Consider the following 9186-nt stretch of genomic DNA (forward strand, 5'->3'; position numbering starts at 1 on the left):
ATAAAATTAAAAACTGTCCCTTGTATCTTGAATAGTTAGTTGAGATGATGTTGAATGTTCCTAACACAAAGAAGTGACAACCGTTTAAGGTGATAGACATACTAAGCACCTTGATACAATCATTACAGACAGTATGAATATACCCAAATACCATATTGTACTCCGTAAATATATACAATTATCATGGGCCAATTAAGAAAAATTTATAAAAATAAAAACTGTCCCAAACCCTTTTACAAAAGTGGTCGCTAGTGCAAGGATGTGTGGCTTGTAATGGGGGGTAAGCTGGACTTGAACCAGAGAAAGTGTAGACCTTGCCCACTTCTTTTTTTTTTTTTTTTTCAAAAGATGACCGGGGTAAGGGAATCTTAACCCTTGACTTGGTGTTGTCAGCACCACGCTCACCCAATGAGCTAACCGGCCATCCCTATATGGGATCCGAACCTGTGGCCTTGGTGTTATCAGCACCACACTCTCCCGAGTAAGCCATGGGCCAGCCTGACCTTGCCCATTTCAAAGGCTTGATCCTGGGAGGTCTGAGTCAGGAATTAGCTACATGTGGTTTGGGGACATCACAATACTCTGGACCCCTTTAGTAAGAAAAGAGGGGTCTGGGAAGTCTTTTATGCCAGCATATTAGAATGGCAACTTTAAGCACTATGCTACATGTGTATATGTGTGTGTGTGCATTTCCCAGCTCTTCCTAGAAGCAATTATACCCCAGTAGCAATAACACACCTAGTATACAGATCTTGGTATCTAAATACCATTCTCCACTAAAAGGAGCTAGGCAGGATTCAGGCAAGAGGCATCAGTAGATATTAAAACTAGTGGACTAAAGTTTGATGAAGAATAAGATATGTATATAGTCTCAAAGTATCTTCCTACAAAATACTTCCTAGTAAGAACACAGTATTCATTAACTCTACAATGGAGAAACCGAGCAGATACCATCTTATCAAATGATAAAAGTTATCCCCAGGAATGGGACAACACAGCATGCTTTCTGACATGACGCACGGAGAACAGTGGGATTTCTGCCAAAAATGCAGATTCAGGTTATGCAACTTGAGTCTAATCATGAGGAAATACCAGACAAAGCCAAATTGAGGACGTTCTATAAAGAAGTAGATTCCAACGTCTATAAAGAAGTAGATTTCACTTCAATAATGTCCAGGTCATGGGAGGCAAGGAAAGGCTGAGGAGCTGTTCCTGATGGAAGGAGACTGCAGAGACCTGGCAATCAAATTCAGGGTGTGGTCCTGGGTTGGATCCGCAGTTCATAAAGGACATTATTGGGATGATCAGCATTCTTCAGATTAGATGATAGTTTTGAATCAGCACTAATTTCTTAATTTTATTGGTTATATTGTGGTTGTGTGGGACAGTACCTTCATTTTAAGGAAAGGTACACTGAAGTTTTAAGTCATAATGGAGTAACTTGTCCTCAACTTACTCTCAAATGGCTTAGAAAAAAATGCGAAGATTATGTAGAGAATGAATAATAAGGTAATATAGTAAAGTGCTGATTTTAAATTTTTAAAAATCACAAAAATTAATAATTCAAAATTAATAGTTTGTTGCTGTTGTTGTTGTTTTTTAAGTGCTGCTAAAAGCGTGCTTCCCTTCACTGCTGACTACCTGACTCCCACACCGATCGCATGGCTGCATGCCCTTGGGAGAACTTCCATTCTTCCAGCCATCATTTCAACCAGCCTGGAAAAAGAGGCAGGAAGAAAATATAGGTATGTTTTCATAGTTTCTCTGCCTAACCAAACACATATCACACATCACTCGCTCCTGCACTGCTTACTCACACTTCTGGAGCCCAGAAATGCAGAGGAAGGTGCAGGTGACAGGAGGGACAAAATCGTGGCCAAGAGAGGCTAAGAAATTGGTTCTAAGACCACAGAGCATCTGTGGGAGCCTCTTCCCACAAAGGGGTTGATAAGAACCAAGTGAAAGAAATCCAAGCACATAACCGGATGTCAGGATTGGGGGAAGTATCCCAATGGGGAACTGGGTGGGGTGGTGACCACCAGCAGCAGGGAAGAATGCCGAAAAGCCAAAGGCTTGAGAAGTAATCACATTATTCACATTGTACAGCCCTTTACAGTTTACAAATAGCCTTGGAACTTCTGGGGAAATGGTAGACTAGGCTGGTGAAAAAAATTCTGTTTAAGAACACCTACGGGTGAATAAAAAATAACAAAAACAAGTTAAATGCATGACTGCACTAGGAAATAATAAAAACAATCCAGGGCTGGCCCGTTAGCTCAGTTGGTGACAGCACGGAGTTGCAACACCAAGGTCAAGGGTTCAGATCCCCCTATGGCCAGCAGCCAAAATAAAATAAAAACAATACCAGGTATGAGAGCCAGAATGGGGATTGGGGTGTGGGCTCAGGAAGTGACTGTTGGCTGGGACTTGCTTTTAAATGCCATATGGGCCTCGAGGTGAGGCTGAAAAGAACACTTACACAATCTGAGTATCCAAGAAAAAGGAAGAGACAGAAGCTTGTTATGTTAAATTACAAAACACACAAGCAGAAAATGTACCATGAGAGTCAACAAATGCAGCAAACAAAAGGCAGAATTACAAGGCTAAATTGGCAAATCCGTGGGAGTTGTTTTTTTTTTTTTTAGCACATCTCTCAGTAGATAAAAGAGAAGAAAAAAGAAATAGAAAATATTTGAACAGCTCAGCTAACTAATAGCCACATTGTATAGAACACTGCACCCCAAATTAGAGGAAACATACTCTGTTTAATCACAAATGGAATATTTACAAAAATTAACCACATATTGGTTCCAACCAAGTCTCAATATATACCAAAGATCAAGAGGATGAAAATGATGATCTCTGATCACAATAAAATAAAATTAGAAGTCAATAACAGGAATAATTCCTTCACCCACAAAAATCCCATATGCTTGGAAATGTTTAAACACTTAAGACATTCAGAAGTTTTAGAAAAAGGGATTTAGTAAATACCTGAAACTGAAAAATAAACGAAAACTCTACACAGTAAGTCTTTTGGGATGCAACTGCAATACAGCTTAGAAGAAATGTATGGCTTTAAATGTCTATATTAGTAAAGGAGAAGGTTTAAAGAAGAATGGGGTAAGAAGTTAGCAAAGTCCTCCCTCTCCCAAAAAAGGTAAAGGTGGGAAATTTTTTAAAATAACAGCAAAAATTAAAACTGACTTAAGAAGGAATAGAGTTTAATGCAGAGCCTCTCTTTGGATGAGACTCCCAACGCCTGCAAGTATTGCCATCGCTGCTGTTTTATACATGAGTGTACCGGTTCTTGAGCAAGTCAAGAGAGTAGCAGAGTCTGCGCTTACGCTCAGGCCTTCTGGATCCACTCTGATGGTCTTCCCATGTTTAGGTCACGCTCTTCTCATCAGAGCTTGTCATCCCTGGGTCATGGTGGCCCGCAGACAGATGGGAGTGGCCTCGGGATGAGGGAGGGCTGCCTACCTCTTCCCGAGTCCACTCCCCACCTTTTCTTCCATGCTACTCTGTCCCTGCCTTCCTAGAACTTGCCCCTTCTGCATGAAACCAAGGGTGGACTGACTCCCGAATCACAGGGCATCATGGGAGACAAAAGTGTGGGGTGGAGGGGAAAGCGGCTCTCTTGTTAGAGGTTGTATTTGTTCTTTGAACATTCTCCTGTTGCTGTTCAGCTCAGCACTTGTCTTAATACTTTCTTGTTTGTAACTATATCCAACCTCCTACTTCCAGCATTGGCATCTCAACTGCAAAGATCTTTGTTGGCGAGCCTGGGTTTGGCTTTTAGTAATTTGTTTCTACTTCTAAGCAGATAAAAATGGTTCTGGTCTCCCCTCCTTGGGGATGTGGGGAGGGAATAGTGAACTTCTGTTCTTCTTCCCTCTCACCTCTGAGCCCACCGTGATCACCTAGGCCGACCACCTTTTCTCTGGCCTCATGAGCACCAAGCGAGGATGGGAGGTGAATATCAGCCTGGGGGGCACATAGAACAGCTTGTGTAGTTCTGCTGATCAACAGAAGTCACCTCATCACTCCTTGACCCCTTCCTGTGACAGAGACTCCCTGAGGTCCACAGCCTGACTCCACCATGTTGGGAAGAGGATGGGAGGTGAATATCAGCCTGGGGGGCACATAGAACAGCTTGTGTAGTTCTGCTGATCAACAGAAGTCACCTCATCACTCGTTGACCCCTTCCTGTGACAGAGACTCCCTGAGGTCCACAGCCTGACTCCACCATGTTGGGAACAGAGCTATGGAGATAAATTGGAGGGTCCCTGGCTCAGGGGTGAGGAGTGGGGGAGGGGATGAGGCTGACAATCAATGAGAATAGTCAGCTTTGGGAGGGAATGCCCTGCAGTGAGAAAGTGACAGAGAAAATCACCACTGGGCTCGCTCAGCAGCTCCATTGATGCCTGAGTGGAGGAGCAGCTGGGCAGGAGGAAACTTAAAGAGGAAACAGGAGGCAGGAAGCACCAGGAGACAGAACCAGTAGAGGCCAGTGGCTCTTGACCCAGGTTCAGTTCCCCAGAGGGTGGGTCTTCGGTGCCTGTGGGACCAGCTGGGACACTTGGTAAGCAGATTCCTGAGGGTTAGGGTTAAGAAAAGGGGCAGCCCTGGCACCTGTTCAAACCCAAAGAAGTCATCTGTTGCTTTCCCTCTAGAAAAACCAACTAGTTAATTTTTTAAATAAATTTTATTTTTACAACAATTTTAGATTTACAGAAAAAACTATAAAGCTAGTACAGAGAGTTCCCATACCCCCACCCCAGTTTCTCCTACTACAACATTCTACATCAGCCTGGTACCTCTGTCACAACTGATGAGCCAGTGGCCACACCTCTGCACCCCAAGGGGAGGCTGGGGAGAGAGGGCACTGCAGCTCCAGGAGCAGAAGGACTCCAAGGCCCCCGATGAGCTGTGGGATTCAGGAGACATAGGAGACTGGACAGCCCAGCAGGGGGCTGGAGCCAGGTCCAGCAATCTCTCAGATCAGGCCCTCTCTTTTTTGCAGCAGCTGCCCCCTCCAGACCATAGGACTGTGCCTTGGGAGCTCCCCCCTTGACCACCCCCACTTGCCACTTGTCACCCCCCCCCCCACAAGCCAAACCCCTCTTCATCTATCCCTGCTAGGTCCATTCAGCAGCTCCAAGCAGCCCTCACCATCAGCCCGTCCTGCCCTTTTATCACTCTCTTGCTCCTCTGGCACATGCAGCCATCCATCTGCAGCCTGCTGGGCCCGCAGAGACTGGAATAAAACCTCCCTTCCAGGGCTGGGTTTCAGGGTCCCTGGGGTACAGTCAACTCCTGAGAGGGATTCCTCTCTGTTTTGTTTTTTTTGTTTTTTTTTTAAAGTTGACCAGTAAGGGGATCTTAACTCTTGACTTGGTGCTGTCAGCACCACGTTCTCCTAAGTGAGCCAACCGGCCATCCCTATAAAGGGATCTGAACCCGTGGCCTTGGTGTTATCAGCACCACACTCTCCCAAATGAGCCACGGCCTGGCCCAAGGGATTCCTCTCTGTTCTGCCCTGATTGGGCCTGGCTGTTCAGGCCTTCCTTTCCTGTCCAGTCTTCACCCTTTGCGGTGGCTTCCTGGCCTCTCCCCTCATTGATTACCTGCAGGCCTATTTGCTTTTCCCTCTGCAGGCAGCTGCTTGCCTCTTCCCAAGGTAAATCCCCTGGGTGATTTTCCAGGAGATTTCTGGCATCTCCCAAGCCTGTGAGTGTCCAGTTGTCTCCTAGATCTACCTGAGATCAGGGCAGCTGCCAAGGGTGCCCCCGGGCTTCAGGAGCCCACCTTGGCATGGCCACCTTCCCTTGTGCTCATGTGGAACTTTGCCCAGTACCCTCACTCTTCCTCACAACACTATGAGACTGGCAGGGCAGATGGTATTATTCCGGTTTAGAACGCAGGAGAGAGAGGCTCAGAGGATAAACACCTTGACCCAAATCCCACTGATAGTCCAGTTGCCCTCATGCGCTTTCATGGTCCCTTATATCACACCTCCAAGACCTTAGGAGATTTGCAGTTTAAATTTTATCTGTGTGGTTACTTGAATTCTGTTTTTCCCTCCAGACTGTAAGTTCCATGAGAATAGGGACTTGAAACTGCTTTGCCCACCACTGTATCCCCTTGACCCACTGCCAGCTACATACTAGTTGCTCAATAAATGTTTTTAAATTACTGAATAAATGGATGAATTATAGGTAAATATGCATTCATTCATTCAATGGCAGATTGAGTGTCAGACCCTTTGATGGGTCCTAGAGATAAAAGATGCCTAAGATACAGTCCCCATCCTTGAAGAAATCAGTCTTGTGGGAAAGTTGGACTTGTAAATAAAAATTACAACACAAAGCAGAAAATGCCATAATGGAGGAACGTCCCAAGTGCTGTAAGAGAACAGAAGTTATAAACTTTCCTGGAGGGTCTGAAAAGCTTCAGGGAGGAGGGGACTTGAAGGACGAGTAGCAGTTTATTTCCTGGAGGGCGGGGGTTGGGCAGGGCAGGGAGGGCATTCCTAGACCAGGGGGCAAGGTGGAGGCTGGCAGGCAAGCAGGGAACAGCCGTGTGACAGGACCTGAAGCCAGCCAGGCTCTTGACTCTTTGCCATTACCACACAGGAGTCAGCGATTTCCCACCTGTGCCCTGCAGGCTGGGGATCTGGGAGGACCACACCTGGATTCATTCCAGGATGCAAGACTCTCCAGCCTCCTGTCATTCTCCTTTGATAATGGGCTGCCAGAAACCTCATCCACGAGGGAGTTCCACATCTGAGCCAAAGTGAAATAATCTCATGTGATTTCTTGAGCCAAAAGCTCAAATACAGCCTATCTAGCCTGCTCAGTTCCACCTAACACGTCAGGTCGGTGGTCACAGCTGTCTGCAGGCAATTTCATGTGGTCTTCCTCAAGCTGTTTCTCTTGTTTACACCCTTCTCTTTAACAGTGACTTAGCGTAATCCATCTGACTTCTAGTTCCTTTTTCATTTGTTGTTATGGTTTAGGCTGAAGGTAAGATGTGCAGGTGCACAGGTGTACACAAAAGGGAGTTGGTGCTTTTTGGACCAAGGTGGACTGTGGGCTTTACCAGAGGTGTTAGGGAAATAGGGTTGATTATAAGTATCAGAGAGAAAGGTAAATGTAATCTATTGGGAGGGGAGTAGGAGTGGGCAATATCTTAGGGGCTCCACAGCTGGGATATTTAAGTTGTGCCTGAGACAGGGGAGGGTCCCATATCACAATGGCAAATGTCATTGAAGGGTGGTATCAGCTCAGTGGAAAGAGGTAGGCCACTTGTGCTTCTACGTTTGGAGTAATTTTGAAAGAGGAACCCAGCAATTTTGACCTAAAAACCATTTTGGGGGTTTACTTTTTATGCCACACATATACAAACTTTCCCCACTGACAGAGGACTCCTGGATCCCTCCCCCACCACTTTTACGTCAATTTTATTCTTACTTGTATCTTTACAGAAAATGGCACAGAAATCACAGGTTTAGAATACCTAGAAGTTATTACAGTTCCATGTTTCAAACACCTCGAAATCAAGTATTCTTCTTCTCACTCTATGTACATTATTTACACACCAGGGGCCACAGTCTAACAACTCAAACCAACAGGGATAAAGACCAGAAGACCTGGGGGGTGGGGGGAATTCCATGAATGGAACGAGGATGAAATCAGCTCTTGATAAAGAACTCAAATCGCGACTCACTGTCTCAGGCCTTCCTCTTGTGAGGTATTCCCTGCAAAGATGGGTGGGATGGTAGGAGGAATGTCATGGGGGTGAGGGATCTTGAGACTGGCCTGGGAATATGGGTCCAGTGGACCCCACAAGGAGCTCCCATGACTAATGCGAATGGTAAAGGCCAGGGTGGAAGGGGCAGCTACAGAGAGTTCGTCAGTGTCTGCAGGTCCTCCCATCGGCAGACAGAAGCCCCCAGTCGCTTATTCCATTGTGGTTACTGCCTGTCTTATTCTGGTGGACATGCTTCCTGGCACGCACCTGGCATGAAGGCGTGTGTGCCTGCAGCTTGGTTTGGGTCTAACACTGGCCTCCTGCCTTTTCCCAAACCTTTTTTCTGACCAACCCTTGGTGAGTTAATATTTATAGCCCCAGGCCTACTCCAGGCTTGGATACTCAGAGTCAGCCTAGATCAAGTTGACGATAGATCTGTGGCTTTCTAGATTCATTTAACAGCTGGATTGGGTTGCTCCAAGGCAGGGCACATGCGAATTACTAGCTTGCAAGAAGCTCTAGGGAAATGGTGCCTTGTACAGCAAGTCAAGGTCACAGGCAGCATATCAGGAGACTTAGGATGCTTCAGAACACAGGCCCCGGAGTCCAAGGGCCTTGAGTAGAGGGTTTGGACTCCCCAACAGTGCAGGTAGCCACAGCGTTTGTGAGAGATGTCCCCTCCTTGTAGAGCCCAGGACCTGGACTCACTACAGGTATTATACATTGCCACATGCAGTGTTGGCACCTGTGCTGGGAGGTACCAGTGGCAGGCTGGGTGTGGAGAAGGCAGGTTCCTGAGGGTGACAACAGCAGGGCATGAGACTGAGGGTGGCCAAGGGGCCCAGGCTGAGACTTCCCCAGTTTAGTCTGGAATCTGGACTCCATTGATGTGGTGGGGCAAAGGCTGCAGAGGTTATGCCTGGGCCTGCAGGGCAGTGTATTCACACAGCTGAAGCCCAGGCCCACGCCCACTGGAAGGAACAGGCCGAGGGGGAAGAAGACCTTTGCTGAGGACTGGGGTACTCGGGACAGCGGAGCTGGAATGCAGGTCCTCAATCCGTGTCACGGCTGTGGCAGGCAACAGCTTGCAGCAATGGGCTCTAGGCATGGGCGGAGTGGAATCCACGGGGATCAACAGATGGGGAGGAGGGCTCTTCAGAGCAAGAGAACAGAGTGGGGGGTGCACTTGGATGGTGAGGGTTGCCAAGGGATTGAGTGAAAGGGGCTTGAGGGATGGTTTGGGGAAGAAGGCTTCTGAGGCAGGGATGTTGGGATGAGGAAGAGAATGCTGGAGAGGTCAAGACTAGGTCAGGGATGTCTCAGCATGGTCCAAAGCCACGGCCAGACTGAGCTGCGCCTGGAGTCACTGGGGGCAATGAAGGGCCTGTGGGGCAGGGGGATAGTGGCCCAGCACCACAGGCCCCGCGAAGA

The sequence above is a fragment of the Galeopterus variegatus genome, unplaced genomic scaffold, assembly GCF_000696425.1.
Source record: "Galeopterus variegatus unplaced genomic scaffold, G_variegatus-3.0.2 Scaffold325, whole genome shotgun sequence".
In the NCBI taxonomy this organism is placed as follows: Eukaryota; Metazoa; Chordata; class Mammalia; order Dermoptera; family Cynocephalidae; genus Galeopterus; species Galeopterus variegatus.